Source organism: Mustelus asterias, chromosome 13 (assembly GCF_964213995.1).
Source record: "Mustelus asterias chromosome 13, sMusAst1.hap1.1, whole genome shotgun sequence".
Taxonomy (NCBI): Eukaryota; Metazoa; Chordata; class Chondrichthyes; order Carcharhiniformes; family Triakidae; genus Mustelus; species Mustelus asterias.
Genome location: NC_135813.1, coordinates 66,152,539 through 66,175,090, shown reverse-complemented (window position 1 = coordinate 66,175,090; position 22,552 = coordinate 66,152,539).

Here is a 22,552-nt window from a genome sequence, read left to right as displayed (position 1 = left end):
TGAAAATCCCCTAGTCGCCACACTCCAGCGCTTGTTCGGGTACACTGAGGGAGAATTTAGCATGGCCAATGCACCTAACCAGCACGTCTTTCAGACTGTGGGAGGAAACCGGAGCACCCGGAGGAAACACACGCAGACACAGTGAGAATATGCAGACTCCGCACAGACACCCAAGCCGGGAATCGAACCCGGGTCCCTGGTGTTGTGAGGCAGCAGTGCTAACCACTGTTCCACTGTATGGGTGGGAATTTGGCAGATGGCTCTCCCAAACCACATGGCTCTGGAAAACGGCTGGGTCACTGAAGTAAATCCCAAGCAGTTATGTACTGGTGATAGTTCCCCTGGGAAATTCTGAAAGAGGCCAAAGGCTAAGAGAGAACCAGCTTTTTGACCCATTTCCATTCACATTGCATCAAAGGGTCTGGACAATATGAGGCAAAACTCCTGCCCCGACTGCAGCTTTCAGACCAAAACCTCACACTGCCCTCACCTACATCTACCTTCGATTTGGGGTAAATGGGAAGGTGGAAGCCTGATCTGACTCTTCCCCTAAGGCCTGTTTTAGCTGCTTCCCTGTTGGGACTCACTGATGTAGAACAGAGCAGGAATAAACCAGTGACCTTTCCTGTTTTGCATAGTTCAAAACTAGCTAATTATTCATTAAGTGATTAAGAGTCAAAGGGTGTGGTCGATTATTTATTGACATATAAAGACAAGTGGTAGAGGTGACTAATTTATTCCTTTAGTGGTTGACTTTGACCTATGATGTGAAAGCAGCCATCCACCTCATTGACTTTTTGTACCTTTTACACAACATTACAACACTTATGAATTGATATCACATGTAACTGGGTTCCAGTAACAGACCCAGTGCTAAATGGAGTCCAGATATAAAATCTCCTGTTTGTCACCATGTTGTTTTAGGTTTACTTTGCCTTGGCGGTGTGGGGGTATTTCTAGGATTTAGTATCTCTTCTCCCTATGTACCCCTCCTAGAGAAAGTAAGAGGACCTTATTTTACAAAACCATCCAGTTGGACAGCGAGATGTCCATGAATTAACAGTGACGTCCCTTAAAGCAGAACTCTCCAAATTATGGCGGGATTCACCTGTCCCGCTGGCAGCGCACCCCCGCCCGTAGGTTTCCCGCCGGCATGGAGTGACGTCAATGGGTATTCCCGTCGGCAGGAGGCTGGGAGGCCGGAGAATCTTACCCAAGGACCAATATCAAGGCCAAAGAGCTGTCAACCCGTTGATTGCCAACCATTCAGGATTGTGCAAAGACTAATTCCCGGAAGAAAACTGCCAGCAGCCCAACATAAAAATAATTTGGCCATTAAAAACTGTGTTGTGTCTTAAGGTTTTCTTTGAATAGCTTTGTTTGGTAATTAGAAAAGTATCAGACATGGGAAGAAGCGCTGCTTGACTGATGGTCAAGAATTATCCAATTTATTGATGAGTCTATTTGCTCGGCTTGTTGGGAAGCCTATGGAAGGAGAGTGTTTAAAGTTTATTTATTAGTGTCACAAGTCGGCTTACATTCACACCGCAATGAAGTTACTATGAAAATCCCCCAGTCGCCACACTCCGACGCCTGTTCGGGTTCAATGAGGGAGCATTTAGCATGGCTGATGCAGCTAACCAGCACATCTTTCGGACTAGGAGGAAACTGGAGCACCCGGAGAAAACCCACGCAGACACGGGGAGAACGTGCAGACTCCGCACAGCAGTGACCCAAGCCAAGAATTGAACCTGGGTCCCTGGTGCTGTGAGGCAGCAATGCTCACCATTGTGCCACCGTGCTGCCACTCCCCTTCCCGCACCCCCCCCCCCCCCCTCCTCGCCCCCCCCCCCCCCCCCCCTGCCATCCCATGTGGGGTTTGGGCAGTTGGCAGGATGTCATATAACATCTCCTAGAGTATGTCAAGTTGGCAACCCCAAGCCTGTTCTGCATAGCGAAGGCAGCTCATTTCCATTTGCACTGATATCTCTTTTTCATGGGTTTCTCCTGTTAAAACTTGGGAGTCTGGATGTTCGATGAAGAATCGATCTCAAATCACGATACCAAAGATTTGTCAATATTAACAGGTCGAACGACTTGACCTCATTTTCTCCACTCAAACGTGAAGAAAGTTCACTTGGGCAAGGTACCAAAAAGCACATAGAATCTGGAGTACTCCAGCTAAGACTCCTCAGTAAAGTAAAGTTTATTTATTAGTCACAAGTAAGGTTTACATTAACACTGCAATGAAGTTACTGTGAAATTCCCCTGGTTGCCACACTCTGACGCCTGGTCGGGTGAATGCACCTAACCAGCACATCTTTCAGACTGTGGGAGGAAACCGGAGCAACCAGAAGAAACCCACCCAGACAGGGAGAAAGTGCAGACTCCACACAGTCACCCAAGCCGGGAATCGAACCCAGGTCCCTGGCAGGCAGCAGTGCTAACCACTGTGCCACCGTGCTGCCCCTAGTACGTCCAGGAGAGAGGGAGAGGATGGGAGCATATTGGTGAGGGGAGGGCGAGGAATTCAGACTGTAAATTCAAGCGCTGCAGACATCTATTAAGCGGTTTTTAAAAATCCTTTCATGACTAACCGGCTCCCTTCACCTCCGACAGAGTCAATCAATTATTTTATTTTATTCATTCACAGGATGCTGCTGTTACTGAGTATCCCTAATTGCCCTCGAGAAGGGGATGGCCAGTTTCTCAAACCACTCCGGTCCTCGTTGTGAAGTTATTCCCATAGTGCTGTTTGGTAAGGGGGGTTTCAGGATTTTGACCCAACAGTGACGAAAGAACGTCAATATGTTTCCAAGTCAGGCTGGTGTGTGTGCGGCTTGGAGGGGAGCTTCCAAGTACTGGTGTTCCCCTGTGTCTGCTGCCCTTGTCCTTCTCGGTGAGCAGTGTGGGAATTGTTGTGGAAGGAGCCTTGGTGAGTTTTTACTGTGGATCTTGGACATGGCACACATTGATTACTACCAGTGCACCAGTAGTGGAGGGAGCGAATGTTTAATGTGGTGGATGAGGTGCTGATCTAACAGGCTGCCTTGCTTGGATGGTATTGAACTTGTTGAGTGTTGTGGGAGCTGCACTCACCTAGGCAGGTTGTGAGTATTTCATCACACACATGCCTTGTGTGTGGTGGGAAGGCTATGCGAGTGAGTCAGACGTGAGTCACTTGCCACTGAATATCTAGTTTATGATCTGCTCTTCTCACATTTATATTGCCAGTCCAGATACCTTTCTAGTGAACAGTGACCCTTAGGATGTTGATTGTGAGAGATTCAGTGATAGTAATGCAAATGAAGGTAGTGAGGGTCTCCCTAGTTGGAGATGGTGATTGCTTTGCAAGTGTGATGTGAATGTTACATGTTTGTTGTCCGGGTCTTGCTGGAGGTGGGCATGGATTGCCTCAGTACCTGAAACATTGTAAATGCGACTAAACACTGTAGAATCATCAGTGAACCTCTCCACCTTATGATGGAAGGAAGGTCATTCATGATGCAGCTGAAGTTGGGAGGGCCTATCATAGAATCCCTACAGTGTAGGAGGAGGGCATTTGGCCCATTGAGTCTGCACCGACTCTTCGACAGAGCATCTTACCCAGACACAACCCCCCCCCCCCCACCCTATCCCTGTAACCCCACGCGTTTACCCCGCTAATCGCCCTAACCTAAACATCCTGGGACACTAAGGAGCAATTTAGCATGGCTAATCCACCTAACCCACACATCTTTGGACTGTGGGAGGAAACTGGAGCACCCGGAGGAAACACACGCAGACACAGGGAGAACGTGCAGACTCCGCACAGTCACCCAAGGCTGGAATGAAACCTGGGTCCCTGGCGCTGTGAGTCAGCAGTGCTAACCATTGTGCCATCGTGCCGCTTAGGACACTACCCTGAGGAACTCCTGCAGTGATGTCCTGGAAGTGAGATGATTGACCTCCAACAACCATCTTCCTTTGTGTCAGGTCAGTAAAAAGGTAAAGTCGCCATAGTTCCAGGATGACCACAGGCTTCTCTCCCCTTTGAGGGGGAGAGCTGACTGGTGTGATTTAACCTGAGGATCACCCCACCTCAGGCCAGGGGCAAGATTGAAAAATCAGGCCTCCATGAATAACATCTGTTGGGAGATAATAGAGCCAACGTTTCGACTCTAGATGATTCTTCATCAAATTGATTCTAGAAAGGTGATCTAGACTCGAAACGTTGGCTCTATTCTCTCTCCACAGATGCTGTCAGACTTGCTGAGATTTTCCAGCATTTTCTGTTTTTGATTCAGATTCCAGCATCTGCAGTGTTTTGCTTTTATCTTCATGAATAACCTCCGACTCCAACCAGTGGAGAGTTTTCCCCTGGATTCCCTTCGACTCCGGTTTTGCTGGGGCTCCTTGATGCTACAGTCAGTCAGATGTTGTCATGATGTCAAAGGTCGTGACTCTCACCTTCCCTCAGAACTTCAGCTTTTTTGTCCATGTTTGGATCAAGGCTGCAATGAGATCAGAGCAATGTGGGCCTGGCGGAACCCAAACTGAGCATCAGTGGGTAAGTGCTGCTTGATAGCATTATTAATGACCCCTTCTATCGCTTTGCTGGAGATTGAGGGAAGATTTGGGGGTGGTAACTAGCAGGCTGGATTGTGAAAGTTTGCTTTCGGGAGAGTCCAGAGCTCTGCTCAAACATTCAAAAGTGCAGAAGAGGCACGTCAAGTTAAAACCTAACCAGCAAGTGCTTTATTGAGTGATTGTTTATCTCCCAGAGCTGGATTGTAAAGCGAAAATAAATGAAGGAAAATAAAAGCTACTTTCTCTTGGAGAGGGATCTCTGATTATTGCTTTTCTGTATTTCTTCAAACACACACGCTGCTGACTTCACCACAACCTGACATCCAATCACAAGTAGAAGGGACTGATCCCTTCTAGTAGCAGGATCCCAGGTACATTTTGAAAGCTGTGGCCCAGTGATGTTACCAGTGTCACACAATTTAAACATCCATATCGGAGGGGCAGAGTTTGGTAGGAGAGTGGGGAGAGGGGTGGGGGAGGGCTGGTGAGGGTAGGGTTGGCAGGGGTCCCTTGCTGCCCACTGCCAGGTAGCAGAATTTTTTTTAAAACTTATTCGTGGGACATGGACATCGCTGTCTGGCCAGCATTTATTGCCCATTCCTAGTTGCCTTTGTTCAGAGGGCAGTTGAGAGTCAACCACGTTGTTGCAAAGATGGAGAATGAGAGGGCACAAATTTAAAGCGATTTGCAAAAGAAGCAATGGAGACATGAGCAGAAACTTTTTCACTCAGAGAGTGGTTAGGGTCTGGAATGCACTGTCTGAGAGTGTGGTGGAGACAGATTCACACAGTGAGTGGTTAGGATCTAGAATGCACTGTCTGAGAGTGTGGTGGAGACAGATTCACTCAGAGAGTGGTTAGGATCTAGAATGCACTGCCTGAGAGTGTGGTGGTGACAGATTCACACAGCGAGTGGTTAGGATCTGGAATGTGCCGTCTGAGAGTGTGGTGGAGGCAGATTCACACAGTGAGTGGTTGGGATCTGGAATGCACTGTCTGAGGATGTGGTGGAAGCAATTCGCCCAGTATCTGAAAAGAAAAAATGTGCAAGGACACAGGGAAAAGGCAGGGGAGTGGCACTGGGTGAATTGCTCCTTCAGAGGGCCAGCACAACACGATAGGCCTCTTTCTGAGCTGTAACCATCCCATGATTCCATCACAGATTAGCAATCTGGAAAAAATTACAGTTTCTCCAACGCAGCGGACAACTAAATGTTTTTTTGCCTTAATCGTAGCCTATGGTCATTCCAAGTATAGCGCATATTAATATTTCTAATTTTTTAATAAAACTACCTTTCGTTTGGCAATAATATTTGTGCTCACAGGTAGTTGACCTCCACCAATATCTCTGGAGATAGGGAGTTATGTGAGTTTAGACTCAAGGAAGAGTCAGACAGAAGCACCACACGGAACTATAACAAAAGATCCCAAGGCCAAACCAAACTTAATACACTTGCTTAAAGTAGGAAGAAACGGAGAACAAGTACACAGCAATGTTCAGCCATCTCTGGTGAATAGAAACTACACAGTGATGTAAGACAATGCAACACAGTCCATTGGGTCAAGAGGAGAATCTGTTTAACACTTGATGAGAAGTATTACAAATCCATTAGAAACTGTTGGATTTTCATGTCCTGATTTGAGCTGGAATGAAGATGGGCAGCGGAAACAATGGTGGCAATGCCAAGCCGGCCAATGTCCCACATCAGAATTATTTGTGAGGACTGGGGGTTTGGCACGATCCTCCCAACTCACTCACTCTCCTAAACAGGCCAATTAACCTCGTTAGGGGCTTGTCAGAAGCCTAACGTCCAGAAGCTCTGCAACGTTGGTGGAGGTGACCAACGTTTAGGAGTTCTCTGCCATCTGAGCCACTGAAAGGGGGTGTGCGCCAAGTTGGGGGTAAGTCCGGAGTCGTGAAAATTTTGTGCGGGTTCATGCCAATGGAGAGTGATGAGGGGCATGAGTATTGGCAAGATGACCTGGACATGGCACAGAACCAATAATAACGCAGATTGTGATTCTCCTGGCAGATGGTGACAAATATCTGTGTCCTCATCACTGAAGAGGTAACATTGCAGAAAGTTAACATAACCCAATGTCACCCTTGAATGATAAGTGAATTTAATCAGATCGTGTGCTTTGAATAAAACACCACAGTGACCCTCTTCAATGACTACAGATTGGGAATGGCAATCTCACCATTTCCTGCTACCTCCAGCTGTAGCACCCTTATTGTCTCTTGCAAATAATTATTCTTAACCCTTAGTTTAAGTTTACTTATTAGTGTCACAAGTAGGCTTACATTAACACTGCAATGAAGTTACTGTGAAAATTCCCGAGTCGCCACACTCTGGCACCTGTTCGGGTACACTGAGGGAGAATTTAACGCGGCCAATGTACCTAACCAGCACATCTTTCAGACTGTGGGAGGAAACCGGAGCACCCAGAAGAAACCCACGCAGAGAACATGTAGACTCCACACAGACAGTGACCCAAGCCTGGAATCAAACCTGGATCCCTGGCACTGTGAGGCAGCAGCGTGAACCACTGTGCCACGGTGCCACCATACGCACATAGCAATCCACAATACAATCTATATATAGCTCTCAGCTCAGCTCAGCGACAGCCAAAAGCATCAGCATAAGGCACTGCCTCAGTGATAAAATTAATATAATTTCAGAATTAACTGACACGAATCAATTGATGTTAAATCATAGTAAGTATGACAATAAACTGGATTTTCTGATAATACGCAGAAATAACTGAATCCAACCTGACATAACGATAAGCCAATTTTGACATCATGGTACCTTCTTGCCAGAGCTAGCTTCTGTCGTCTTCGACCTGTTTACAGATTAAGTCTGGGTGCTGAAGCCATTTGGCTTCTTTTTCTGATGTTCTCTGTGTTCCTTTGGGTTACTGAAGGTCAACAACAATGATTCCTTTCTCGCTATCTTCTTGTCTGGCTCAGCAGCAAGCTCTGTCCTGTCCCTACATCACACAGCCAAACTGCACTTTACTAACACATACTCGCTATCTTCCATGTGTGAGGAATCTCAATAGGATGGTACATTATTACTGATAAATACTTCTCAAGGATTTGTTCTGCAAGCATAGAAAAACAAAGAACCAAGAAAAGTACAGCACAGGAACAGACCCTTCGGCCCTCCAAGCCCGTGCTGATCATGATGCCCTAACTAAAGTAAAAAGAAAACGTCCTGTCCTTTCTCAGTCCGTATCCCTTTATTCCCTCCCTATTCATGTGCCCATCCAGATGCCTCTTAAAAGTTGCTAATGTGCCTGTTTCCACCACCTCCTCCAACAGCACCCACCACTCTCTGCATGAAAAACTTCCCCTGCACATCTCCCTTAAACTTTCCCCCTCTCACCTTGAAGCTGTGCCCTCTTGTAATTGGCACTTCCACCCTGGGAAAAAGCCTCTGATTCTCCATCCTGTCTATGCCTCTCACAATTTTGTAGACCTCTATCAGGTCTCCCCTCAGCCTCCATCTTTCTAGTGAAAATAATCCTAGTTTATTCAACTTCTTCTCAAAGTCAATGCCCTCGAGACCAGTTAACATCCTAGTGAACCTTCTTTGCACTCTCTCCAAAGCTTCCACATCCTCTGGTAGTGCAGCGACCAGAATTGATCACCAAAAACAAAAGAAAATAAATTCTGTCTTTATTTAGTTGCTTTGCCACTTTGATTGTGATGACTGACTGAAGAGTTGTACTTAAGCATTTTCTGATTTACAATGATTTTCATCTCACATTTCTCAGGAATCCTTGCAAGGGTGCTGGCCCAGATTGTCTGATGGCTTATGATCATTATTCAGGCACAAGCGTGTACAATGTGGAAACATGCTCTAGAGGCAACACAACTCAGCTCAATTTCTTCCCCAAGCCATCATGTGCCCAATGCTCAGTGGTGTTGACTGGATAGTGAGCAGGAGAGGGAAACATTTTTCCTTCTCTGGCTGAAAAGTGCCAGTGCCAATTGTGGTGCCAAGCAGAGATCAGCAAACACAAGACAGAGATTGAAATTTGGACTTTCCCAGCCTGGCTCAGTTACTCATTAGATAACTTTTCACTAACATACACTCTTGACTATTCCAAATCTATACTGGCCAGCCTCCTATCCTCCTCCCACTGCCAGCTATGCCCCATCTCGCCTCAAGTCTCTCTCACTGACCTGCATTGGAACCCAGTGCCCCAGCACCGAAGAGCAAAGAACAGTACAACACAACAACAAGCCCTCCAGCCCACCATCCTGCACTGACACATGACACCTTACTAAACTAAGGGCCTTTTGCTTCTATGCGGTCCATATCCCTCTATTCCCTGCCTATTCATGTATTTGTCAAGATGCCTCTTAATCGTTGCTATTGGATCTGCTTCTACCACCTCCTCTGGCAGCACATTCCAGGCGCTTATATTCCAGACAGCATAATGGCACAGTGGTTAGCACTACTGTCTCACAGGGACCTGGGTTCGATTCCTGGCTTCGATCACTGACTGTGTGCAGTTTGCACGTATCTGCGTGGGTTTCCTCCCACAATCCAAAAGATGTGCTGGTTAGGTGAATTAGCCATGCTAAAACATTCTCCCTTAGTGTACCCGAACAGGCGTTGGAGTGTGGCGACTAGGGGATTTTCACAGTAGCATCATTTCAGTGTTAATGTAGGCCTATTTGTGACAATAAATTAAATAAAATAATAATTTACCACCCTCTGTGTAAAAAAGCTTGCCTCGCACACCTCCTATAAACCTTCCTCCTTTTACCTTTTATCTTAAACCTATGTCCCCTAGTAATAAACATTTCTACCCTGGGAAGAAGACTCTGACTATCCATTCTAACCATGCCTCTCATAATTTTGCAAACTTTTATCAGGTCGCCACTCAGCCTCTGATGTTCAAGTGAAACAAACCAAGTTTGTCCAATCTCTCCTCATAGCTAATACCCTCCAAACCAGGCAACAACCTGGTAAACATTTACTGTACCCTCTCCAAAGCCTCCACATCTGGTAGTGTGGTGACTAGAACAGTAGGCAAATATTCCAAATGTGGCCGAACTAAAGTTCTACACAGCTGCAACAAGACTTGCCAATTTTTATACTCTGTGCCACTACTAATAAAGGGAAGCATGTCATAAGCCTTCTTGACCATCTTATCCACTTGTGTTGCCACTTTCAGGGAACTGTGGACTTCTATGCCTCGATCCTCTACATGTTAATGCTTCTAAGCATTCTGCCAGATTTACAATTCTTATCCTCAAGCTTAAATTCCTTCAGGAGCTCACTTTTTCCAATTTCAATAATCTCCTCCAGCCCTGCATCTCTTTAACATCTCTACTTTCCTTCATCTCTGGCTTCTTCTGAGTGCCACGTTCCCTTCACCACACCGTTGGCAGTCGTGTCTTCAGCCATCTGGACCCTAAACGCTAGAATTCCCTCCTTACACCATATTGTTCCTCTGCCTCCCTCTTTTCCTTCATGATTCTCTCTAAAACCTGCCGCTGACAATGTTTTACTAACCCCCTCCTACCTCTTTCTTTGACTCAGCCTCTATGTTTGTGTGATTAAATTTCAGTGCCATTTTGTACAGTTTTCAAGGTTACGGATGTGATAGGGACCTGTTGTGAATAAACTCAGAGAAATGATCGGGGAAATCCAAACGAAAGGATTTTAAAGCATTAATTTCAGTCACTCACTGACGACTTGGTGGAAACTGGATTACTGATTGTTCATATAGTAACTCTAGGAATCGACTGTAAAGGAACATTGCTTTATTGCACAAAATAAAGTAAAGCAAAAACAACAAGCCTGTGGTGAATACAAACAGATCCCAACCGGGACAAGACAATAATGGACCCACTCAGGGGCCTGCTTTATAAAGGGCTCAGTACATGAGCTCTACCTGGTAAAGTAATTACCAATCACCAGGTATTCTACGAGTCCGACATGGAGCTCAATCAGTGATTCCCCATGCAAATCCTGGGGATTATCACATTTCAATAAAGCCATAGACCAAAAGGACCCAGATATAATTCCCAGTCTATGTTAATTGAGCTGACTTACTTGAAGTACTGCAAATGGGCTTCAATTTCCTTTAGCCAGGGAAGAGTAATGGAAATCAGCCATTATGCCCATCTGACCACTTAGCCGTCGACTCTGAGCATGTTTGGATGTTGGGCTTGGCACCTCTATGGCCAGAGGATAAGATGGTGGAAGGCTGCTGGCGTGGGTGGAAATGTACTCCAGGACAAATACAATCCGCCTTCAAGAAAAGAAATTATTACCTCTGCATTTTGAATATCTCACAATTTTACCTCCTCTTTGGAACAAAAGATCTAACAGGATATTTCTTCACTGCCAAACCAAGTTGAAATTGCAATTGACAGACGATGGATGTAATTCTGCTCTTGGGCAACAGAGTAAACCAGACAATATCAGGTCATCCACCGGTTTAATGTCTGTTCTGTATTGTAAACCAATGCATCTCTGCTTGATTAGTCACGTGACATGTAGTGATGGCATCAGAGACATTTGCGGGATTTTTCCTCTCTTCCATCCTAGAAGGCACGCAACACCTAGCGAATAAAGCTTGACTAACTGGTTATTTCACCCAACATGTGGCAACCTTTTCATCCTTTTATCTTGCTGTACAAGTAAGCTGACCATATTAATATATAATAATGTCCCTCCTGAATTTCTTTTTGATTGAAGTCAAAGGGGAGGCATTGGCCTAGTGGTATCATCACTTGACTATTAATCCAGAAACTCAGCTAATGTTCTGGGGACCTGGGTTCGAATCCCACCACGGCAGGTAGTGGAATTTGAATTCAATTTTAAAAATCTGGAATTAGGAATCTACTGATGACCATGAAACCATTGTCAATTATCGGAAAAACCCATCTGGTTCATGAAAGTAATTTGAGGAAGGAAATCTGCCATCCTTACCTGGTCTGGCCTACACAGCCACAGCAATGTGGTTGACTCTCAACTGCCCTCTGACATGACCTAGCAAGCCACTCAGTTCAAGGGGAACTAGGGATGGGCAATAATTCCACCTCCAAAACCCCCATTCCAAGGAGCCCCAGCAAGCAAAGATCAGAATAGTGACTCTGAATGTTGGATTAATGTCCAAAACATAGAGTTACACTAACTTTACTCACTAATCCCATCTTAAAGAGTAGATAGGATCGCTTTAGGTTTGATTGCACCCCACCTAGGGGAAGCTGCACTAAAGACACAAGCCAATTGATTCAAGCTGGCACCAAAACGACTAGGCTTCTTGCGAGCTGTTCCCAGAATACCCTCTAATTCCACCCCCCCACCCCATCAACGCTAGCATCTCTCCCCCCACTCCACCCTTCCCCATCAAACGCCAGCATCTCCCTTTCTCTCCCCCCAACAGTAACCACTGGTATTTCCATCCCCTTCCACGAAAGCTTTCTCCATCCCCACTACACATACATGCCCCCTCCCACCCCCCACAAGGGCATGCCCCAGCACTGACCCCAGCACAGGTTGGCACTGCCAGATTGGTCCGATCTCGCAGACAGAAAGTGCGGGCTCAAGATCACCCCCTCTATTTACAGTTAGTTCATGCTGATTATACTCAGTAATTAATTCAGTAAAATAGAACAGTCACACCCATGGCCAGATTTAGCATCCTGGAAATCCTGGTGGCCCGATAGATTGGAGATTGTCACTGGAAAAGGGGTACAGCAAAGCCCAAATATGGCCACCGGAAGGTCAAACCATTTTAACTTGCCCCACTTGATCTTAATATCTTAATATTAACTTAATATGAACCTCACACTCTCTCACTGATTATCTGCTTATTATCACGTTAGCATTTGTGGGAGTTTGCTCAACGTAAGTTGGCTGTCACTCTTCAGTAACTACACGTCAAAATATTTAATTGGCTGTCAAGTGTTTTGAAACATCCGTTGATTGTGAAAGTTGCAACATAAATGTGAGTCTTTATAACTGAGATGGGATAACCTCCCACATGACATGTCACACATGTCAGCATTTCAAGCACACATCAGCATTTTGAGATACATGTTTGTTTCTCTGTGTTGGCAGAAGAGTTTTCCAGGCGGTGAGAGGGGTAGTGGAAAAGTGTGATGTTCATGCCAGGATCAATAATGCTTTAGCTACATCCCTTGGTACTTCTCCTGAATCTACCCCTTGGAGTGACTCCGAGGTTCCCACATCGCTGTGCTGTTTATCTGGCTCCTAAAGACTCACATTCCAACCATTATTTTGCAAATTGAGTTTGTGTCTTTATATGCCCTATTTGTGAACAGAACTCCCACTCACCTGATGAAGGGGCAGCTCTCCGAAAGCTTGTAGCTTGTGCTACCAAATAAACCTGTTGGACTTTAACCTGGTGTTGTGAGACTTCTTACTGTCCTTCCCTCAAACCAGGGGTCTAATTCACTATCTCTGTAAGTACAGGTTGTGACCCATTTCTGAGGCCTCATGTTTCTTTATCGTGACTGCTCGGCTTCCTCTAGTTTTCAGGTTGAGTGTTCACAGACACCGTGGGCAGCAAGGTGGCACAGTGGTTAGCACTGCTGACTCACTGCGCTGGGGACCCGGGTTCAATTCCTGCTTAGGGCACTGTCTGTGTGGAGTTTGCACTTTCTCCCCATGTCTGCGTGGGTTTCCTCCGGGTGCTCCGGTTTCCTCCCACAGTCCAAAAATGTGCGGGTTAGGTGGATTGGCCATGCTAAATTGCCCCTTAGTGTCAGGGGGACTAGCTAGGGTAACTGAATGGCGTTATGGGGATAGTGCCTGGGTGGGATTATGGTCGATGCAGATTCAATGGGCCGAATGGCCTCCTTCTGCACTGTAGGGATTCCATAATATTTCTGACCAAGACCTGCATGATGGAAAACCCTGGCAGTCAAGCAAGAGGCAACAGTGAGTTTTAAAGTTATAACTTGGGGAGTGCATCGTGTATAATGATTGCCAATCTAGCTTCACTGTACTTGATGCTTCAGGGACTATGCAGCAAGTGTCTTCTCGTAGAAAGGAGGAAGCACCTTTCACAACCTCAGGACATGCCACAGACAAGAATCACAGAACCATTGCAGCACAGAAGGAGGTCATTCGGCCCATCGTGTCTGTACTGGCTTTCCAAATGAGCATTTAAACTTAGTGCCATTCCCCTATCTTTTCCCCATACCCCTGCACATTGTTTCTATTCAATGCCCTCTTTGAGGGTGGCACTATGGCACAGTGGTTAGCACTGCTGCCTCACAATGCCAGGGACCCGGGTTTGATTCTCAGCTTGGGTCACTGTCCATGTGGAGTCTGCATGTTCTCCCCGTGTCTGCATGGGTTTCCTCCGGGTGCTCCGGTTTCCTCCCACGGTCCAAAGATGTGCGGGTTATGTTGATTGGCCATGTTCAATTGCCCCTTAGCGTCGGGGGATTAGCAGGGTAAATACATGGGGTTACTGGGATAGGGCCTGGGTGGGATTGTAGTCAGTGCAGTCTCGATGGGCCGAATGGCCTCTTTCTGCACTGTAGGGATTCTACGAATGCCTCGATTGAACCTGCCTCCATCACATTTTCAGGCAGTGCATTCCAGACCCGAACCACTCGCTGTGTGAAATACCACTTTAAATCTGTACCCTCTTTTTCTTGACCCTTTTACGAGTGGGAACAGTTTCTCCCGATCTACTCTGTCCAGCTTTCTCATGATTTTGAACATCACTATCAAATCTCCACTTAGCATTCTCCTCTACAAGAGAACAGTCCCAGCCTCTCCAATCCATATATCCTCGTAACCAAATCACTTTATAGCCAAAGAATTATAATTGTTGTATTGCAGGAAATTCAGCAGCCAATATGCATAGAGCACTTTCCCACAAATAGCAATCTGTAAAGTCCCTTAGTAAACGATGCGTACCAGCCTCTAAACCTTGTTATCATTTAATCCTCAGGATGAGCCAAGGGTAGATTGGGAGAGGATGGTGGAGCAGTCAGTCTAGGATGTTCAGCCCCTTTGACATGGCCACACTTGACATCATTGTCCCAGAAATGCTCAGGGAAGAGCAGAGTTTAAGAGCTGGAGGAGGTTGTGATTCTTGGTTTGTGTGACTGCCAGGAAGTGGAGAATTGAGAGGGAACACACAGTAACCTTGCAAAATAACAAAGTACAGTGTGTTCTCCCAAGCCTCGTCAGCCCAATGCCTTTTATCATTTTCGAGCCTGAGACAGGACACCACCCTCAGAGTTTCCTGGGTCACCACTGCTTGAACTAATTTTTCAAGTTTTGAGATAGAAGGAGGAAACACAGGATGAAGTCCAAACTATTTGTGAGCCAGGGCAAACGGATGGAGGCAGCTGAGTGCCAATCTGTTGTTGGGCCAGTGATTTAGGATTTACACTGGCCACTCTGGGTCAATATGGCATTCAAACCTCTCAAGATCTGTCCGCAACATTAGTGCCAACAACTTCACCAGTTGCTGATATCCACTGAATGAGTGAATGTGGGAGAGAAAGAGAGAGTGAGTGAGTGAGAGTGGGAGAGAGTGAGTGTGGGAGAGAGAGTGAGTGAGAGATTGAGTGAGTGAGTGAGTGTGGGCGAGAGAGAGTATGGGAGAGAGAGTGAGTGAGAGATTGAGTGGGTGAGTGAGAGTAAGTGAGTGAGTGTGGGAGGGAAAGAGAATGCTGGAGAGAGAGTGAGTGAGTGAGAGTGGGAGAGAGTGAGTGTGGGAGGGAAAGAGAATGTTGGAGAGAGAGTGAGTGAGTGTGGGAGAGAGAGAGTGTGAGAGAGTGAGTGAGAATGGGAGAGAGTGAGTGAGTGTGGGAGAGAGAGAGTGTGGGAGAGAGAGTGAGTGAGTGAGAGTGGGAGAGAATGAGTGAGTGTGAGAGAAAGAGAGAGTGTGAGAAAGAAAGAGAGTTGGAGAGAGTGAGTGGGTGCGTTTAGGAGTAAAGACTTCCTTTTCAGAAAGTGGGGTGAATATGAACTTAATACCACGTGGCGTACAAAGAAAACAAAGAACAGTACAGCACAGGAACAGGCTCTGCGGCCCTCCAAGCCTAAACCGACACATGACACCTTACTAAACTAAAGATCTTTTGCCTTTACACGGTCCGTATCCCTCTATTCCCTGTCTATTCGTGTATCTGTCAAGATGCCTTTGAGACATTGATATTGTATCTGCTTCTATCACCTCCTCTGGCAACATATTGCAGGCACTCGCCAGCCTCTGTGTAAAAAACTTGCTCTGTAGTGGGAATTAGGATAGATGGAATTAGTGGAAGCTAGTTAAGTAGGTGAGGGTGAAAGGAACAGAACAAAATATGGATGGTGTTGGATGAAGTACAATGGGTGAAAATTGACACATATTAAAGCAAAATAAATCAACATCTAAAATCATCAGAGCACAACATAACGAGCCTAAAAACAAGGTTCCAACAGTCGAAGATTAGAGGAGCAATAATAGAAACTAAGATGAGGGCTTCTCATTCCAGAAATATTAATACAATGGATCATTTCTCCAGCTTCTAATTTCACCAGGGAACACAGTTCTGGGTCAGGATTATGTAACTGGCACCTGCCCTACAGTCAGTAACTCTTGGACATCCCAGAGAGGGAAGGGAAAACTGGTCGGTTGATGGTCAGTTGGGGCTACTGACTTGTACTTACATGTTGTACGCAATTGCACTGCCCCAAACCCAATGTTTATGTTGCTGATGCTCTAATCACAGATCGAAGCCAGGATCGGCCTTGGCCTCCAAGTGGACCTTGCTGCCACCATTGAATTGACTTGTACCCCATGCTCACCTCAAGTCCTAGGTCATTTGGTAGCAGGGATTGTCTGAGATGGGATTGTCCAACCCTCGTACCGACCTGCTCTGGCATCAGCAGCCATGTTTCGGAAGGCTTGGAGGTCCACCCGCCTCGGATATCTCCATGAACCGGAGGTAGTGAGATTCTGAGGAAGAATTCTTTCCTCCTGCACCCAACTCTGTGCCAAAGGATTGTCAAAGGTGTGGGGGGGGGGCGGTGCTAAGGAAATTTGGCGCCTGAGAATCATTTGGACTGAGTCATCCATTAAGCCCTTGACCTGTTAGTGAAATTAATTTCTCTTCACTCTTTGAAATCCCAGCCAGAATGGCAAGTAATACATTCTCCTTAAGAGATTAAAATGTGGAGCGCTGACCGAGAAAGGAAAAGGGGAAAATAACTGAGGCCTGTTTTGAACAACTCTGTCCTTTCCAAATAGGAATTAAAGAATCCTCCAGCGCAATGTAAGTCTGTCTTTTGAAATCAACAATTGAAATGACCAGTCCTGATCTAGATCCTTTGTGACCTGGACATCTCGTGACACTGCAACCAAATAAAGTCCAGTCAAATTTAATGGTTGGAATTGGACAAAAGCAGTGTTACCACTGCCCTGTTCCAATCAATTTTATACAGGAAACATCATTCCATATAGATAAAAGCGAGATAAAAGCTGGAATCCGAAACAAAAACAGAAAAATGCTGGAAAATCCCAGCAGGTCTGACAGCATCCATGGTCATCTAGATTAGAAATGTTGGCTCTGTTCTCTCTCCCCAGGTGCTGTCAGACCCGCTGAGATTTTCCAGCATTTTTCTGTTATCATTCAATATAGCCTGTATAGGGAAACATGTAACATTTAACCATTCAAAAACAGTCTCTGAAATAAGTTAATTGTTTTTTAGAAAAGGAGGTCCCTAGATCCAATCACAGGCTTGCGCAAGTGTTGGACAGCTCTCCTGTCCCAGAGAGACGAAAGCCAGATGACATTAACTCCCCCATCAATCAGCACTAGTCCAGCCCAGTGCTTCTCATGTTATAACGTGAGGGGCCAGTTTCATTCACCTGCCACACTTGGCATCCTCGCTGCTCAGTGTGCCTCTGGGACTCTTCTCCAAACCCACCCAGCTGTGGGCTGTCAATCACGAGAAGGAAATGCTCTCACAGGCCCAGTTTCTGTATATCAAGCAATCTTTTTACAAAACAGCTCTAGAATGGGATGGTTGGTCCGAAAGCCTATTTTTCCCCCTTCCTGTGGAGACATTTTGGGCCTCCGATTGACAGCGCTATACTTGAAAAGAGTGACGTACTCTGTGGACGTTGCAGGCACAGACACTTGCCACTCAATAAAATGTAAAGAAATTGGGCTTCACATTTTTGGGATGTCTCAAAGCACTTTGCAACCAATTAAGTTCTTTTGAGAAGTCGTCATTGTTGTAATTTGTAGACAGCAATCTCCCTCAAAAGGGAATGAAGTCATTTGTTTTTATTTGTTCATGGGATGTGGCCGTCACTGGCTGGGCCTGCATTCATTGTCCATTCCTCATTGCCCTTCAACTGAGTGGCTTGCTGGGCCATTTCAGAGGGCGCTTTAAGGGCACATGTAGGCCAGACCTGGTAAGGACAGCAGATTGCCTTCCATTAAAGGGCATTAGCGAACCAAATGGTTTTTACGACAATCAACAATGGTTTCATGATCATTATTGAACTTTAAGTTCCAGATTTTATTGAATTCAAATTCCACCAGCTGCTGCGGTGGGATTCGAACCTGGGTTGCCCTGGCGATTACTAGTCCGGTGATAACACCACTATGCCGTGGTGGGCGGCACGGTAGCACAGTGGTTAGCACTGCTGCTTTCACAGCTCCAGGGTCCCAGGTTCGATTCCCGGCTCGGGTCACTGTCTGTGTGGAGTTTGCACATTCTCCTCGTGTCTGCGTGGGTTTCCTCCGGATGCTCCGGTTTCCTCCCACAGTCCAAAGATGTGCGGGTTAGGTTGATTGGCCAGGTTAAAAATTGCCCCTTAGAGTCCAGAGATGCATAGGTTAGAGGGATTAGCAGGTAAAATATGTGGGGGTAGGGCCTGGGTGGGATTGTGGTCGGTGCAGACTCGATGGGCCGAATGGCCTCCTTCTGCACTGTAGGGTTTCTATGATTCTATGATGCCACCGCCTCTCCACGTTGCCTTGGAAAAGCAGCCAGCATAACTAAGGGCCCTACACACCGCAGACATTCTCTGTTCCACCTTCTTCCGTCAGGAAAAAGATACAGAAGTCTGAGGTCACGTACCAACCGACTCAAGAACAGCTTCTTCCCTGCTGCTATCAGACTTTTGAATGGACCTACCTCGCTGTTTTTCTGATCTTTCTCTACACCCTAGTTGATCTTTCTCTACATCCTAGCTATGACTGCAACACTACATTCTGCACTCTCTCCTTTCCTTCTCTATGAACAGTATGCTTTGTCTGTATAGCGTGCAAGAAACAAATATTTTTCACTGTATACTAATATGTGTGACAATAATAAATCAAATCAAAATAAAAATCAATGATCAGGTAATCAGTGTTATGATTTTGGTTGACAGATTAACACTTACCAGGACGCCATGGACAACTCACTTGAGCTTCATTGAAATGGCGGCTTATGATCTTTGATGTGTACCTGAAAGAACATGTGGAACCTCGGCTTAATCTGATGACAACTGGAGAGCCGCTTGAGGAAGAAAAGAGGTGAGTGTGGGATGGTGCTTCAGTGGGAAATCACTTGAAAATCTTTCCCAGCAATTAGGAGAGGTTGGTTATCAGTTCAACCTTGGGAAGGGGTAGGAGATTTGCAATCAGGGTGAGGTGGACTTTGGGGAGGTGTAGCCTTGCTTGGGAGGAACAGGAGGCTGGGGAAGCTGAGAGGAGCATACCTGCTCCTTCTGATCCGAAAGTGTGAAGTTAGCACCTCCCTCCTCCCTTTTACTATCAAATTTTGCCAACATCTGGCAAATGTGCACGGCAACGGTTTATTCCAAATCAGTCTCCCAATTGCATTGTGGGAACCTGTTCTCAATTATTCTATCTCTTCATATGGATTCTTAGACCATGCATTGGAGAGTTAATTTCAAGGCCCAAGACTCCATAGCACTGCATTGTTGAAAGAGTGGTCCTCAAGTGAAGATAATTGGTGGGATTCCAGCCCCTCAATGAAGTACCAGTGAAAAGCACTGCCCTCTCGCCCAGGGCTCTCCTGAGTTTCTAAGGAATAAGGGATAATCTCCTGGAGGTAACCTGAGAGAAAGTTTAAGTTTGAAAGTTTAAGTTTATTTATTAGTGTCACAAGTAGGTTTACATTAACACTGCAATGAGGTTACTGTGAAAGTTCCCCAGTCGCCACATTCCGGCACCTGTTCGGGTACATTGAGGGAGAATTCAGCATGAGGTAGAATGCACCTAACCAGCACGTCTTTCGGACTGTGGGAGGAAACCGGAGCACCCGGTGGAAACCCACGCAGACACAGCGGGGGGGGGGAACGTGCAGACTCCGCACAGACAGTGACCCAAGCCGGGGATCGAACCTGGATCCCTGGCGCTGTGAGGCAGCAGTGCTAACCACTGTGCCACAAATGAAAAAGAAAAATTAAAACGTACTTATTTTCTTTATTTGCTTTGAAAACCTTTGTTTTTAACTGTGGGGAGGGGGAAGGCAAAAGGCAGCCTGACTGGCAGTCTGGAATTACCCAATCTGGCGACAAGGGACACGTTCGCTTTGCTAATTGGGTGGGGGGGGGGGGGCGGGACACCACAATGATGGACGCATTGGGTGGGGGTGGGGCAGTTTGAGGCAGGAGGTCAATCGATGAAAGCTCTCAGAAAATATCCAGCCGCAGTTGGCAACCCTACCCCTGCCAATTGATACCGAGTGCAAGCCCATGTAAGGTAATGCTGTGCAATCACCATCTGCCACTCGGTATACATTACAAATGGCAGTAGACCAAGTCAAATACCTTTGTGGCATTGGGAGAGACAGCTGAGGCACAGTCAAATCAAACGCAGGAGCTACTTTACATGTTCCCTTGGTTCTGATAAACCTGACCAATGTGTAATGAAGTCGGTAATGCAGTCCCCAGCTTCTGAACATCAGTAACACGCGGGAGAGAGATTACGAAAGCTGGAAAATCACTGGGTCCACCATTACACTGACATTGCGCCTACCCTAGTACCCTCCCGACCTGTGGCACTGCCACAGTTTGCAGGGCAGTGAAAGAACTCCTCATTAACTTGAGGCAGGTTGGCACCAGCGCAATTTTTGAATCATATAATTATAGAAAGATTATAGTATCAAAGGAAGACATTTGGCCCATTCAACCTGTGTAAGCTCACTGCAAGAACAATCAGTCCCACTCCTCCTCCACCTCCACCCCCGCCCCCCCTCACCTTTTACCTGTATTAACTCTGCAATTTTTTTCCCCCTTATGGTGCTTCCCTACTGAAGTAAAAACAGAAAATTCTGGAAAACCTCAGCAGGTCTGGCAATCTCTGTGGAGAGAAAAATAGAGTTAATGATTCAAGTCCATGTGACCCTTCCACAGAGGGGTAGATATGCAATGAATTATATAGTTGGATGGGGGGGGAGGGTGGGGAGAGCGGTCAGAATGGAAAGTCAGTGATGATCGGGGCGAAGGAGAGAATTGTAGAATTCCTACAGTGCAGAAAGGAGGCCATTCAGTCCATCAAGCCTGCATCGACAATAATCGCACCTAGGCCGTATCCCAATAACCCCACATATTTACCCTGCTAGCCACCCTGACACTAAGGGGCAATTTAGCATGGCGAATTCATCTAACCCGCACATCTTTGGACTGTGGGAGGAAACCGGAGCGGCCGGAGGAAACCCACGCAGACACGGGGAGAACGTGCAGACTCCACACAGACAGTGACCCGAGACAGAAATTGAACCCGGGTCCCTATTATAAGCCCAATAATCAGAGCAGCAGACATTTTATAAAGGGGCATTGGTGTACCAGATTAACCTGGTAATCGCGCTGACTCACTCCCTGCCAGGTAATCAAGATTTTACACTACTCCAAATCCCTGACAAATCTACCTCTGTCAAGGAGAGATCTCCAAAACAACAGGCACCTCCTTCCTCTCAACAGCCTGTAAAAGGGAAGAGACCAGGCCAGAGGATAGATTGCAGGATTCAGGGGAAAAGATCTCAACAGTAGAGAAAGATCATGCTCCCAGAGATCGTGCTGTCCCATTAAGCGGCCTTGCCACAGATTGACTTTGAAGCCACTTGCATCATCCATACTTCATGCCAGATCCTGAACTCCCAGCTTGAATTCAATCAACAAGCTCTGAGGACAGAGCCAAGAAAAAAAAACCCCAGAAAATAAAAGAAAAAGAACATCCACATAGCTTCTAAAAAACATTTGGTACTTCAGTAACTGATTTGATTTGATTTATTATTGTCACATATATTGGGATACAGTGAAAAGTATTGTTTTTTGCGAGCTATACAGGCAAAGCATACCATTCATAGAGAACAGTAAGAAGTCTCACAACACCAGGTTAAAGTTCAACAGGTTTATTTGGAATCACAAGCTTTCGGAGCGCTGCTCCTTTATCAGGTGAGAGAAGGAAAGGAGATTGTGTAGAATGTAGTGTTACTGTCATCGCTACAGTGTAGACAAAGTTTACTGTGGAAATTCTTAAGAAAGTTTGATAACATATGAACTCAATTTAGATGTAGAGACACAATATTTGACAGGCACTTATAAAACAGACAGATTAATGTTTTGAATTGATGAGAATTATCTGCAAGAACCTGTAATGGCATTCAGGGTATTATTACATTGCAGTAAGTGACTAAACATTATCAGGCCACAATCTTTAAGCAATAATTTGCGACAGTGAAAGTGAATTTAGGCAGGAGTGTCTGATCGGAATATCTGTACTTGTATATCTGTAAATCTCATGTGTCATTGGCCATGGTATTTACAGAGCAGAACCCAGGTGAAGATCAGAGTTCCAGATAAAACTGATAGGGAGGGAGTTGATTGACACAAGTGAAGATACATTAAAAACAAAATCACACAGGAAAGGTTCCAGATACAGTATAAAGCTGCAGGCCTTCTTAAAGGTCAGGCAGGTCAGAGGTCATTCATGCAGGTCAGCACAGGAA